This window comes from Pseudophryne corroboree, chromosome 1 (assembly GCF_028390025.1).
Source record: "Pseudophryne corroboree isolate aPseCor3 chromosome 1, aPseCor3.hap2, whole genome shotgun sequence".
Lineage (NCBI taxonomy): Eukaryota > Metazoa > Chordata > Amphibia > Anura > Myobatrachidae > Pseudophryne > Pseudophryne corroboree.
The window spans coordinates 781,302,455-781,317,843 of record NC_086444.1 but is presented as its reverse complement, the minus strand read 5'-3'; the positions used below and the strand labels follow the sequence as shown (position 1 = coordinate 781,317,843).

Sequence of the window (15,389 nt, the reverse complement as noted above, 5' to 3'; positions counted from 1 at the left end):
GTTCTTCCTCCCCCAGGTCGTCTGATGTTCCACCTCCTCCATATCAAGATTTCACGGATGTGTTCAGTAAAGCTTCTGCTGATATCCTTCCTCCTCATAGAGAATGGGACTGCCCGATTGATCTCGTTCCAGGGAAGGTTCCACCTCGAGGCCGAACTTATCCGTTGTCTCTGCCTGAGACGCATTCTATGGAGGAATACATTAAAGAGAACCTAGCAAAGGGGTTCATTCGACCTTCTTCTTCCCCAGCCGGCGCAGGCTTCTTTTTTGTAAAAAAGAAAGATGGTGGTCTGCAGCCGTGCATCGACTACAGAGGTTTGAACGACATTACCATCAAGAACCGTTATCCTTTACCCCTGATTACTGAGCTCTTTGACAGAGTTAGCGGAGCTACCATCTTTACAAAGCTGGACTTGAGAGGTGCATACAATCTCATCCGGATCCGTGAGGGTGACGAGTGGAAGACCGCCTTTAACACCCGTGACGGACATTATGAGTACCTCGTCATGCCCTTCGGATTGAGTAATGCTCCAGCTGTCTTCCAGCATTTTGTCAATGAGATCTTCAGAGACATTCTATACCATCATGTCGTGGTCTATCTAGACGATATCCTCATTTTTGCCAACGATTTAGAGGAACATCGTTTTTGGGTTAAAGAGGTTCTGTCCCGTCTCCGTGTCAATCATCTCTATTGCAAATTAGAGAAATGCGTCTTTGAAGTCAAGTCCATTCCGTTTCTAGGGTACATTGTGTCCGGTTCCGGACTAGAGATGGATCCTGAGAAACTACAAGCAATCCAAAATTGGCCGATACCCTTAACCCTCAAAGGGGTCCAGAGGTTCTTGGGGTTCGCCAACTATTACCGAAAGTTTATACGAGACTTTTCCACCATTGTGGCGCCTATTACTGCTTTCACTAAGAAGGGTGCTAACCCGTCCAAGTGGTCTGAAGAAGCCATGCAAGCATTTCATCTTTTAAAACAAAGGTTCATCTCTGCGCCTGTTCTGAAACAGCCTGACATCGACTCTCCTTTCATCTTAGAGGTGGATGCCTCCTCCGTTGGAGTAGGAGCGGTGTTATCTCAGAGGGCTAAAGATGGCCATTTACACCCTTGCAGTTTCTTCTCCCGGAAGTTCTTCCCAGCTGAGCGCAACTATGCCATTGGCGACCAGGAGTTGCTAGCCATCAAGCTCGCTCTAGAAGAGTGGAGGTATCTGTTGGAGGGAGCTTCTCATTCAATTACCATACTTACAGACCACAAGAACCTTTTATATCTGAAAGGCGCACAATGTCTCAACCCTCGTCAGGCCAGATGGGCACTTTTCTTTTCCAGGTTCGACTTTAAACTCCAGTTCTGTCCGGGCTCTCAGAATCGCAAGGCCGATGCCCTTTCCCACTCATGGGAGCAAGAAAATGAGTCAGAGTCTTCAGACAAGCATCCTATTATAAATCCGTTGGCATTCTCCACGGTAGGGATGGACTCTACGCCCCCATCAGCGAAAAGTTTTGTGAAACCGATGCTAAGGAAGAAGCTCATGCATTGGGCCCATGCTTCCCGTTTTGCCGGACATACAGGTATCCAAAAAACCCTGGAGTTTATCTCTAGGTCCTATTGGTGGCCAACTCTGAAAAAGGACGTCTTGGAGTTTATTGCATCTTGCCCAAAGTGTGCTCAACATAAGGTATCCCGCCAGTCGCCTGCGGGGCAACTGGTTCCACTATCTGTTCCCCGTCGACCTTGGACCCATTTGTCGATGGATTTTATTACAGATTTACCCATGTGCAACAAGTTCAATACCATCTGGGTGGTAGTTGACCGGTTCACCAAGATGGCACACTTCATTCCTCTCACCGGTCTTCCGTCAGCTTCCAAGTTGGTTCAAGTATTCATACAAGAGATCTTCCGACTCCACGGTCTTCCTGAAGAAATTATCTCAGATCGAGGAGTTCAATTCACAGCCAAATTCTGGCGAAGTTTATGTCAAGTCCTTCAAGTCAAGCTAAAGTTTTCCACGGCTTACCATCCTCAGACCAATGGTCAAACCGAGAGGGTGAATCAGGACTTGGAGGCCTTCCTCCGCATCTATGTGTCCTCCTCTCAAGATGACTGGGTTCAATTACTTCCCTGGGCCGAGTTCTGTCATAACAACCAGTATCATTCTTCATCTGCTTCAACACCATTCTTCACTAACTTTGGATTCCACCCTAAAGTCCCTGAGTTCCAACCGCTTCCAGCAACTTCTGTTCCCGCAGTGGATATCACCTTGCATCAGTTTGCCAATATCTGGAAGAGCGTACGATCAGCTCTGCTCAAGGCATCGTTCAGGTACAAGAAGTTTGCGGATAAGAAGCGTCGAGCAGTTCCTGCTCTCAAGGTGGGTGATCGGGTATGGTTATCCACAAATAATTTGAGGTTAAGAGTTCCCAGTATGAAGTTTGCACCTCGCTATATCGGTCCTTTCAAGATTGAACAAGTCATCAATCCTGTTGCTTACAGACTTCAGTTGCCTCCCTTCTTAAAAATACCCAGGACATTCCATGTTTCCCTGTTGAAACCGCTGATCTTGAATCGGTTTCATTCCTCACTTCCTCCAACTCCGAAAGTCCAAACTCAACGAGGCGTTGAGTATGAAGTGGCCAAGATCCTGGACTCACGTCACCGTTACGGTCAACTACAGTATCTTATTGACCGGAAGGGTTACGGTCCTGAGGAACGTTCATGGACCAATGCTTCTGATGTCCATGCTCCTGCCTTGGTCCAGAGATTCCATTCCAAGTTTCCTCAAAAGCCAAAGAAGTGTCCTGGGGCCACTCCTAAAGGGGGGGGGGGTGCTGTCACGATCCGGGTATCTGGACGCCATTTCTTACCCATCAGATGCCTCCTAAGGCTGGCTCAGCGCTCCAGGACCGGATCCCATCTGTTATCCTAATGTTCACATTCCTGCATCCTCTCCTGTCTCTCTGAGACGCTGTCACAGTAACGCCTTATTACATCTGGCATGGCGTCTCCCGCGGCATCCGCCGCCGTCCCTGAGCTTCTGCATGCAGAGTGTCAGAGTGGCGATTACGTCAGCCGCTGCCTCCGCTGTGTCCGCGTGGTTGGATGTGCACTTGTCAGCCTGGCGTCTCCTGTCTCCAGTGGCCGGCGCCGCCATTACTGTTTTCATTACCACATGGATTACAAACCAAACTTCCCTCCAAGTGTCTGCATGGGCGCAGCCATCTTGGATTCTGTCAGCTGATCATTTCCTCCAATCTGTTGTCAGTATTGTTAATCTGCATAATTGCCTAGCCAATCCCTTCCTTGCTGCAGGTATAAATACACTGTGCCTGAGCAAGGAAGGCGTCAGTGCTTTGGTTGTCAAACCTAGTTCCTGTTTGTCTCTCTCCTGTGATTGTCTTCCAGGTTCCAGCTCCTGTCTCAAGACTTCCACCATAGAGACCCGCACCAGCATTCCACCTGCGGTGTAGCCTGACTCTCCAATCCATTGTGGATTCATCTGTTTCCAGCTACAACATTACCTGCTTCCAGCCCAGCTTCCAGCAGAGTACAGCTTCTCTTAAAGGGCCGGTGTCCTTTCTACACTTTACCACTCTCCACCGGTATTATTATTTCTCCGCTCTCAAGTTCTACATTTCAGTTCATATTTCATCGCTCCCAAGTTCATTTATTATTTAACTGGTTCCAGCCAGTATCCACTCCGTGCTAACAACAGTCTGGTTCCAGCCAGTATCCACAGCAGCCGTTTTATCTTCAGCAACCCAGCTTTTCCTGGAACACCAGCTGGTACAATCCTGGGTTATCTCCATTGCTACAGTCGGGCCTGGTAAGGACTTTCCATCTAGAAGATTATAAGAACTATCTCACACTACCAGTGCCCTGTGGCTCCGGCCATCCTGTAGTACCCAGGAACTGTATTTATTCTTTGCTGACTTTTACGTTTTCTTTTACTGCTGCTGTGTTGCGGAGTTGTCATAATAAACATCATTGACTTTTATCCAAGTTGTCGTGGTCACGCCTTCGGGCAGTTATTATTCATGTTACTTACATGTCCAGGGGTCTGATACAACCTCCCAGGTTCCGGTACATCTCAGCCCCTACAACTGAGGCTGCCTCCCGTCAGCTCAGGCCCTCAGTTGTGACATAAGGGACATATAAGTTAAGAATACCTGTTTTTATTGTTAGTACACATGTTATGTATTTGGTTGCTATAGGCAACATCACATCTACCTAAGTTGGTAATAATAATTAGGACCGAAAATGGTGTGTCAATATACACTTACCATCTTCGAACTTCCTGTGAGGTGCGGACAATTGAGCCGACTTCATTAACAGAATGAGTGATGTCCCTCCAGATTCGATCTTTGGTTGTAGCACCCATGTTTTTGCTGGCTCTATGAATTTTTTCCATGGCCTGTGTGACCAAAACACGTAACTCCCTCTTAGTGAAGACGGGCTGTCTTTTTCGTTTTTGGATGTACCCTGTGAGCTATCATCCTGACCCTCCTCACCATCTTCCTCTTCACTAGCTGCTTGTGTACTTTGGGTTTGATATGGTAGTCCAGAATCGCCCTCAGTTTCCCCAGTATCTATGTCTGGCAGGGGATTCACAACTAACTCCTGGGTCTCAGAAGATGGGGTTTCAACAGTACTTGGTCCTGCTATTTCAACATCCTCACTGGCAGCTTGCAGCATCTGCCTCCGCAGCACTAAGCGCCTAGCTGTCAAAGCGCTCATTCTCTGCTGCACCATGTCCATCTCTGCTGCCATCTGCTCACGTGTAGCCATGTTGCTGGTGGCATGTGTGTTTGCACAGCTGTATTGCGTTTTATAGCTGCGTGTGATTTCCAGTGCGGAAATTCGCACAGGTGTCACAGGTGTCAATTATGCAAATACTTCCAGTAATTGTACTGGCTATTTAAACGCCTTGACTGCAGCCTGTGTGAGTGGGTGTATGATGAGAAATACTGATCAAGACAGAAGCAAGGTGGACGTGGTGCATAGCACATTTCAGAGTGAGTTTTTATTGCAGTATTTTGCTTAAAAATGTGCGTTTGTTAGCTTGCAAATTTCTTACTGTTGTGTTGCATTTGGCGTATTTAACACAACTTTTTTAAAATTTAAAAATTAGTTAGTGTATTACAAAACAGAGTATGTATGGGTGTGCAATGCTCTTTTGTAGTGGTTTGTAATTTGATCATTTAGTATGGTGGTTAATGTTGTATTTATTATCTGTGTTTACATGTAGTATCTAATAGTTATGTTACATGTAATCTACAGTATGCCCGTTCTAGTGCTGACAGTGTGTGCTGTTTCTTTTCTTATTGGCATTTTCTCTCTCTTGTAGGTGGCTCTTTAGTTTGCTTTACAGTTATTATTTTTCTGGCCAAAGTAGTCCTTATTTGGCTTGAGTTTTGCAGAAATTTGTTCATTTATTTTCTGAGCAGGTAAGTGGTCTGTCCCTGGGTGGCATGATGTTGGAGTGCTGACAGTGTGTGCTGTTTCTTTTCTTATTGGCATTTTATCTCTCTTGTAGGTGGCTCCTTAGTTTGCTTTACAGTTATTATTTTTCTGGCCAAAGTAGGCCTTATTTGGATTGAGTTTGTGAGCAAAGTTTCCTTTTATTTTCTGAGCAGGTAAGTGGCCTATTATCTTACTCCTTTTTTGTTTGGCTCAATTTAATGAATTTCACACTTAGTAGGTAATTAATATCTTGTTGCAGTAATTTTATGTTGTTGTTTTTTTCTATATTAATTGTTAGTTGTGTTGGTAACCTATGTTGTAGCTACGTAGCTAACTGTGTATTTTTTTTTTTTTTTGTTCCGTATTTTCATCATGAAGATATGGAGTACGCTCCTGCAGTAAGTGTTTGAACACCCATATTTTGTTATTTTTTTGGTTTGCCAATGTGTGTTTTTAATTGATTGTGTGTTTTACTGATTCTTACCTTCATTTTAAGTTGGTGATGTGGCAGCGGAAGCCCTCCCCCCACCCGACCGGCGGAAGCACTCCCACTTCAACCGGCGCAAGTCCTCCAACCCCAACCGGCTCCTCATCCTCCAAGGCAACGGTGGTGTGCAAGGCCACCAATTTTCCGTACCCGTGTCCTCCTTTTTGGGATGCCTGATGATGTTGTCTTGCGCAGATACAGACTGCCACCTCATCTAATCCTAGACACTCTCTCCATAATAGAGAGTGATCTAGAACAATCCATTAGGTATCCTACAGCAATACCAGCATTGACACAATTCCTTGCTGTGTTACATTTTTTGGCCACTGGTTCATACCAGCATGTAATTGGTAATCTGGTTGGAATGTCGCAGGGCCAGTTCAGTAAGGTCCTGCGGCATGTCAGCCAAGCATTCTTAACCCGAGTTAAGCAATTTATATCAATGCCTTTGGATGCTGGTGCCCTGGCTGTGGTGAAGCGGCAATTTCAGGAAGGTGGTAGTTGCTTCCCACAAGTTATTGGGGTTGTGGATGGGACACGTTGCCATTGTTGCGCCAAGACATAATGAAGAAATCTATAGAAACAGGAAACTGTTTTATTCTCTGAATGTAATGGTTGTTTGTGGCCCATCCCTACAGATCCTGTCCTTGAATGCTAAGTTCACTGGGAACTCCCATGATGCCCATGTCATTAGACAATCAGGGATATGGCAAAGATTAAGAACGATGGAAGGCCAAGACATGTGGCTATTGGGTGAGTTATTTTGGTTATATTATTGGAACATTCATATTTTTTGAATTACATTCTTTAATGTTGCTTTTATAATTTTTCTATTCTCATATTATCAAACAGGAGACCGTGGATATCCTTGCACCCCCTGGCTCATGACTCCTTACAGTAAACCCAGGCCAGGACCACAGTCGGCATTTAACTCCGTGCTTACTGCCACTAGACAGCTGGTGGAGCGCACGATTGGTGTCCTTAAAGGGCGTTTTCGTGTGCTCCACCGCACTGGTGGCGACATCATGTATTCGCCGGAGATGGTAAGTAAAATTGTGGTCCTGTGCGCTATCCTTCATAACATCACTGTAAGGAGTCGCGTGGAGCTTCCCCACACAGAGGAATTGCCGGATGAGGAGCCAGGGGTTGGCCGGACATTCTGTGTGGGGAGTGTGTACTGCCGGGGTAATGCTGTAAGGGCTCGCATTGTGCGTGATTATTTCAGGTATTTATTTATTTATTTTTTGTCTCCCCAAACTGTCTGTACGTGTTTATTTTTTGGGACTGATGGCATTTAGGGAGCTTGGTAAAGTTCACAGTGTGTTGCTTGTGTTTTGTGATAATTTAATATTGTTTCAATACATAATTAATCTGTTATGTTCTCCTTATCATATTTGTTGTGTAAGATTGTTGTATACAATGGTTTATTTTTTAATTTTTTTATTTATTTGTGGTACTTGTGTTATTAACCAACAATAACAGATTTTTTTTCTTTTTTGTTTTTGTATGTTTGGCTTGTGCATCTGTTTACCTTAAAAATGACACATCTGACCATAAAAAACATACACTTTGTGACTTTGTGTTAGCTGATTGTTCCTGCAAAATGTGGTGAGTAAACAGATTTTAACACTTAGTTGTGTTTTGTCTTACCAGAAAAAGAGGCACAATAAATATATATTTTTTGTTGCTCTCTCTTTGTCACTCTCTCTCTATCTATCTCTCTCTGTCTCTCTCTCTCTCTCTGTCTCTCTCTCTATATATATATATTTTTTCCCCCTTAATATATATATATATATATATACATATATATATATATATATATATATATATATATATATATATATGTATGTATGTAGACTTATATGTTTATGAATAGCAACCAAATATTAATGGTATATGTGTGTATGTATCTGTAGAACTATCTAGAGACATAAACCTAAACATTGTCATGTTTGTTTGTATTTGCTTTTATCCTACAAACCTACAATGCTATTAATTTAGAAGCATGACTTTGGAATACAAATTTAAAAAAATAAGTGTGTGTGTGTGTGTGTGTGTGTGTGTGTGTGTGTGTGTGTGTGTGTGTCCCCATGGGTGCGAATCTCCACTGATTCTAACTGTACACACTGTCCCGGACATTAATGTACACATATCAATAAAGTTTAATACAGATGACACCATACAATTACAACCAATCAAATGCCACCACACACTATAAATATATGCCCATGTATGGAAAACGCCATTGGCACCATGCGCGCAGTTGCCTTCAGTCGCTGGGAGCTGCGCGTTCTAATAGCTGTTATGGTCCGCCGCGTAGGCCACGCAGGGCCCTTTATACCTAATAGGGTTAAGTGCGAGGCCTACGTGGACCCACACACGGATACGGCGCAGCATCATACAATTAGAGTGGCGGTGGAGTGACCTCCGCCATTGCACGCCGGAGCTGTTGGCGGAGCTGCGCCAACAAATACAAATTCACCGTAGACGCAGTAAGTTAAACACATTACATTAAACATGTTTATTACACTGAGATTAGTAGTACCAGACACTTTTAATGTAAAAACTGCACATTTTCAGTAAGAAGTGCTATAGTGAGAAAATTAGCAGACTGTGTAATTCCACTATTGTAGCACAAAAATGACAAGTTTCCACATTGTGTGTGGTTATGGCTTTCAGTACTTACTGTGTAGCAAAGTGCTTGTGAAAAAAATTTATGTTGTTGTACTGAGTTGCTACACAGGCTGTCGGCTAAACCCAATAACTTGCTCTCTTTCCCAATCAACCTCTCTGCCCCACTCCCCCTCTCTTTCAAAAACCCTTTCTCCGCCCCCTCCCCCTCTCTTTCCCAAACCCCCTCTCTGCCCCCCTCCCCCTCTGTGGCCCAACCCACCTCCCCGCCCCCCTCCCCCTCTCTTTCCCAATCCCCCTCTCTGCCCCACTCCCCCTCTCTTTCAAAAAACCCTTCTCCGCCCCCCTCCCCCTCTCTTTCCCAAACCCCTCTCTGCCCCCCTCCCCCTCTGTTTCCCAATCCCCCTCTCTGCCCCCCTCCCCCTCTGTGGCCCAATCCCCCTCTCCGCCACCCTCTCCCTCTCAATCTGACCCACCCTCTGTAACCATCTCCCCCTTCCATCCTCTTTCCCAAATCCAGCCTCCTTCCCAAATCCAGCCTCCTTCCCCCTTCCATACTCCTTCCCCCATCCAGCCGCTATCCCCACCTTCAGAATGGGCACTATAGGCCCCGGAGGAAATTCTGGGCGGTGCTCAAGTGGCAGAGGAGAGTAAGTTGACACACATGGTCATTTATTTTTTTGTCAAATTTAACTTCACATTCTAATAAATGCAGTGTTGTACTGGGGCCAATCTTGTGCCAAGGTAAAATGTTTGTCTTCATCATCATAGTATGGATGTTGCATTAACATTTGTGTGAGGATCATTAGATGTACAGTGTGTACGTCTGCAATGTTTAGGCTGCCCACTCTAGGTCGACACTCATTATGTCGACAGGGTTGCCTGGACAACAGGGTTTATATGTGCTCGATTTTCAGCAAAACAGTTAGACCTGAGTGGAGTTTGGTATATAGTTGGACTTTTACACTTGTGCCTGGGTATTCCAATATTTGCACATTCAACTCGCATGCTTCACTTTGTTAGGCAGGCTAAGGACACAGTGATTTGTGTTGTGAAAGTTACACTCAAAAAATGATTAATTTAATAAAAAAAATAACCTGTTTGACCTTATGTCGTAAGGCAGGCTTTCAGGGAGTGTGGCCATGCTAGGATATGTTGTCCTTGTGAAGATGTTGATATGCAGTGTGATGATGCATGCCCAACCCCCAAAAAAATAAGTCTGCTTCACTCCAGATATGAATGAATCCCAGCATGGGGTTACATTTACTAAGATGAGAGTTATATTTAAGATGGGATGTTGCCCATAGCAACCAATCAGATTCAACTTCTCATTTATTTAGCAACTTTCTAGAAGATAATATGTGGAATCTGATTGGTTGCTATGGGCAACGTACCATCTTAAATAGAACTCCCATCTTAGTAAATGTACCCCATGGTGTGGTACACTTTTTAATAAAAAATTTATACAATAACAAACATTGCTGAGCAGGCTTGTGTGTTGGTCTGCTACTGTTTTCTCATTAAAACATCCATGATGTAGTCACTTTGCCATTAAAGCAGGCATGTCCAAACTGCGGCCCTCCAGCTGTTGAGAAACTACACATCCCAGCATGCCCTGACACAGCTTTAGCATTCTCTGACAGCAAAACTAGGTCAAGGCATGCTGGTATATGTGGATTCACAACAGCTGGAGGGCCACCGTTTGGACATGCCTGCATTAAAGTGTGCTTTGTGCCTTGCTTGTATAACAGGTAATGTGAGTAAGTTAGTAATGTTTATTTTGCCTCTTAATTTCAGATGTTGCAGTTGGAGATCCCACTACTTTTGCGGGCATTGGGGCCACCATGCGCCATCAGCTGGAAGCCTTGCTGGCAACTGTGGACCAGCTTCAAAAATGTTGTAAAAAAAAAAAAAAAAAAAAAAGAACAAAAAATAACATGCAAAAAAAAAAAGTTAAAAATTAATAAAAATGTATTTCAAGTTAAGCGGGTGTTGTGTTTATTAATGCAATAAAGGAACAGCAGATTGGCTAGCAGAAATTGGTTACCTTAAACATTTCACACATCTAAATTAAGAATTTTATTTTAAACTTTAAAAAATAAACAAAAAAAATGAGTTAGGAGGTTATTGTTTAAAAAAACATGTAAACACATTTATTCACAAACTACACCTCTACACACACACAAAAAAAAAAATAGCATTAGACCAGGCACATTTACCACATCTATATTTTTCTTTTATAAATTTCAATGTTGATGGCCGATTATGGCATTCTTTGAAGACTTAATTGGTCATGACCATTATTATTCATTACACTAATTGTAATTGTAATTGAGGAAGGCTTGTGGAGTTTGAACTGAAAGCTGTAATTTAACTTTAATTAAAAAAAAAACATTGCTGTGCGGTTTTTTGCAAAAGTGTGTGCAATTTTAAGAGGAATGTGTAAATCTACAAGAAGTTAGAATTTTTACGATGAGGTTTGTGGTAATGCGATGGGTTCGCATTAGTGCGATGTCATTTGGCATACGCCTACTTTTAGTAATTCTGCGTACGAAATAGTAAAAATACGTTGGGGGCGGTTATTCGCTATTGTGCAACGTGTTCGCAATATTGCAAATTTGTTGTGCGAACGAAAAAAAATAGCGATCAACTCGGAATCAACCCCTTAGCCAATGATCACTGTACATGTAGTATAGGAATGTATAGAGATCAGCGGCGGCCGGTGAGATGCTATTAAACCATCGGTATGGAAACTGAATTGGAAGTGATGTAATAGACCGGAAGTGACGAAGCGTCACCATGATGATGGCCACATTATACAGCTCGGAACCCTGGGAGTTGTAATAAATCACTAGATTGTGACCAGCTGTGAAAGGCGGAACACCATTGGACTGAATGCCCTTTTTAAGGCTCAGTATGACCGCTCCACACTTACACGTCCGGGATTCCTTGATAAAGACCCCAGCGCCGGGGTAGAAACACGTTGGAAGTGGGGACATCTACAATTGGCTGCCAGCGTGACGGTGATAGATTAATCCAGAGAGGCTGAATCAGTGCCGCTAAAGAACTGTGGAAGCCCGGAACTCACATTGCATGCGCTGTTTCTGAACTGCACCTGTCAGTTCTTCTTACCCTTCTGGTAATTTCATGATTATCACAGTCATTAAGGCTACCATTGTTTTATGTTTGTTATGTGTGGAGCTTTTATGTGATTTATTAAGTTTGTGTTATTAAAATAATGTACTTCACTATGTATATACCCATATGATTGTTTTTTGGGGCGGATTCGGATTCAACCTTGGCTTATAAGAAACATCATTGGACGAGATTCTGCAAAAAAAAAAAAATGCCACCTGATAAGTAGCGTTGGATAAGTTTACCTCTCTTTCTTTGTGTATTTATGTTTTGGTGGAGGTGAGGGGAATCCTACTTGGTAAAACTTTCTGGCTGCACACTTACTATGAGCGCACCTGTTGTGATCACATTTTCTCTGTGGTATAGATTTGTTTTTTTCCACTTTAACTCTGTAAAATGCTCAGTAAATTGAACACTCTGTGGCATTTCACAGAGAGAACAGTACTAAAGATAAATTGAACATTACACACATCACCTAGTAAATATTGGTTAACATGTTGCATTAAAATTATTTAAATACTTACAAGAGAAGAAATCCTCAACTAGCTTGGCTTTAACGTCATTTCCAACCATTGTGGAGTAATTCCCTTCAACATTAGCATCAACCTCAGGATCCTGGAGTAGGTTTGGAAGAACAGCCATTGGTATATTATTATTGATGCATATATTATGCAACATGCAGCATATAGTAGTAATTTTGCACTCTATAGAGCTGTGGTCATCAACCCGTCGCTCGCGAGCGACTGGAAGCTCAGCACAGCTTTTTAAGTAGCTTGATGTGGCGGCGCTGGGTGCATATTAATATGGTGCCAGCCATCAGATAATCAGAGAACATGCGTCGGCTCCTGATTGGCTGGCGGTCTGCACCATATTTCAAATGGTTGCATGGCAGGAGACGTCAGTGCCGGTTGGAGCAGGAGACTGAGGCACACCACGCGCTGTGCTAGTGCCGGGCTCTCCTCATCTCCTCCCCAGACTCACATAAGCGAGCGTCAGCTGCAGGGGCAGTACTATTTGTATCTGACATTGTATCTGGGGAGTACTACTTGTATCTGGCACTGCAGGGGGGCATTATTTGTGTATCTGGCACTGCAGGGGGGCATTATTTGTGTATCTGGCACTGCAGGGGGGCATTATTTGTGTATCTGTTACTGCAGGGGAGGCATTATTTGTGTATCTGTCACTGCAGGGGTGTCATTATTTGTGTATCTGGCACTGCAGGGGGGCATTATTTGTGTATCTGGCACTGCAGGGGGGGCATTATTTGTGTATCTGTCACTGCAGGGGTGTCATTATTTGTGTATCTGGCACTGCTGGGGGACATTACTTGTGTATCTGGCACTGCAGGGGGGCATTATTTGTGTATCTGTCACTGCAGAGGGGGCATTATTTGTGTATCTGGCACTGCTGGGGGACATTATTTGTGTATCTAGTACTGCAGGTGGGGGCATTATTTGAGTATCTGGCACTGCAGGGGGAGCATTATTTGTGCATCAGGCACTGCAGGGGGTCATTATTTGTGTATCTGGCACTGCAGGAGGGGGCATTATTTGTGTATCTGGCACTGCAGGTGGGCATTATTTGTATATTTGGCACTGCAGGTGTGGGCATTATTTGGGTATCTTGCACTGCAGGTGGGGGCATTATTTGTGTATCTGACACTGCAGGGGGGCATTATTTGTGTATCTGGCACTGCAGGGGGGCATTATTTGTGTATCTGGCACTGCAGGGGGGCATTATTTGTGTATCTTACACTGCAGGACGGGGCATTATTTGTGTATCTGGTATTGCTGGGGATGCATTATTTGTGTATCTGGCACTGAGGGGGCATTATTTGTGTATCTGTCACTGCAGGGGGGCATTATTTGTGTTTCTGGCACTGCTGGGGGACATTATTTGTGTATCTAGCACTGCAGGGGGGCATTATTTGAGTATCTGGCACTACAGGGGGGCATTATTTGTGTATCTGGCACTGTATGGGGGCATTATTTGTGTATCTGGCACTGCAGGTGGGGGCATTATTTCTGTATCTGGTACTGCAGGGGGGCATTATTTGTGTATCTGGCACTGCAGGGGGGGCATTATTTGTGTATCTGGCACTTCAGGGGGGGAGTTTTTGTGTATCTGGCACTGCAGAAGGGGGCATTATTTTTGTATCTGACACTGCAGGGGGGACATTATTTGTGTATCTGGAACTGCAGGGGGGCATTATTTGTGTATCTGTCACTGCAAGGGGGGCATTATTTGTGTATCTGGCACTGCTGGGGGACATTATTTGTGTATCTGACACTGCTGGGGGATATTATTTGTGTATCTAGCACTGCAGGGGGGCATTATTTGAGTATTTGGCACTGCAGGGGGGGCATTATTTGTATATCTGGCACTGCATGGGGGCATTATTTGTGTATCTGGCACTGCAGGTGGGGGCATTATTTGTGTATCTGGTACTGCTGAGGGGCATTATTTGTGTATCTGGCACTGCATGGGGGGCATTATTTGTGTATCTGGCACTGCAGGGGTGCATTATTTGTGTATCTGGCACTGCTGGGGGACATTATTTGTGTATCTGGTACTGCTGGGGCATTATCTGTGTATCTGGCACTGCTGGGGGACATTATCTGTGTATCTGGTACTGCTGGGGCATTATCTGCGTATCTGGCACTGCATGGGGTGCATTATTTGTGTATCTGGCACTGCTGGGGGACATTATTTGTGTATCTGGTACTGCTGGGGCATTATCTGTGTATCTGGCACTGCTGGGGGACATTATCTGTGTATCTGGTACTGCTGGGGCATTATCTGTGTATCTGGCACTGCATGGGGGGCATTATTTGTGTATCTGGCACTGCAGGGGTGCATTATTTGTGTATCTGGCACTGCTGGGGGACATTATTTGTGTATCTGGTACTGCTGGAGCATTATCTGTGTATCTGGCACTGCTGGGGGACATTATCTGTGTATCTGGCACTGCTGGGGGACATTATTTGTGTATCTGGCACTGCTGGGGGACATTATTTGTGTATCTGGCACTGCTGGGGAACATTACTGTTGCGAGGCCACATCCACTTTTCTGAGGCCACACCCACTTTCACAGGAATGCGTGCTCATTGCGGGGGAGGGGTAGCTCTTCCAGAGGTTTTATTTTCTGAAAGTAGCTCACACTCCAATTAAGGTTGGAGACCACTGCTTTAGAGGCTGAATACTGCAATTATCTAACCTATTTGGACAGTCACCAAAAACCTACTTTTCAGAGCCCCAAATGTGCGCTCAATAATTCCATGAGTTGCAATGTGGGCTGAATTATAACGCTTTTAGTATCTTCCACTTGGTTTTTAAAAAGGGGTTAACAGCCAAGGTTTTGAAGGATATCCACAATAACCTTTAAAATAAATAATAAAATGTATTGAGTAATAAGTTAACTTCGCTAATTATTTTAAAATTAATACAAAACATTTGTTTTTGAAACAATACTAGAATAAGTATAAAAATAAATGTATTACCAGCCACCACTCAAAGTTGAATCCTCAAATTTATTGTACAGTAAATTGTAGAATTCCCTAGTATGTAAGAGTCATGACATTATTCAGGATATCCTGCAAACACATTAAGTATCTGATAGTAATACATGAATTGTTCTCATGTCCGGTGAGTGCCGCCTGCCTTTCTTTGTAT

At 43.9% G+C, this 15,389-nt stretch overlaps 1 long non-coding RNA gene across 1 annotated transcript in view; it reads right to left on the bottom strand.

Annotated features, from left to right (window-relative positions):
• LOC134910218 (uncharacterized) overlaps positions 1 to 15,389 on the bottom strand; it is a 179,280-nt gene that overhangs the window by 33,583 nt on the left and 130,308 nt on the right. Inside the window, exon 3 of the long non-coding RNA XR_010176147.1 lies at positions 12,242 to 12,332. This is a non-coding gene — a long non-coding RNA (uncharacterized LOC134910218). The remainder of the gene's footprint in view (positions 1 to 12,241; positions 12,333 to 15,389) is intronic.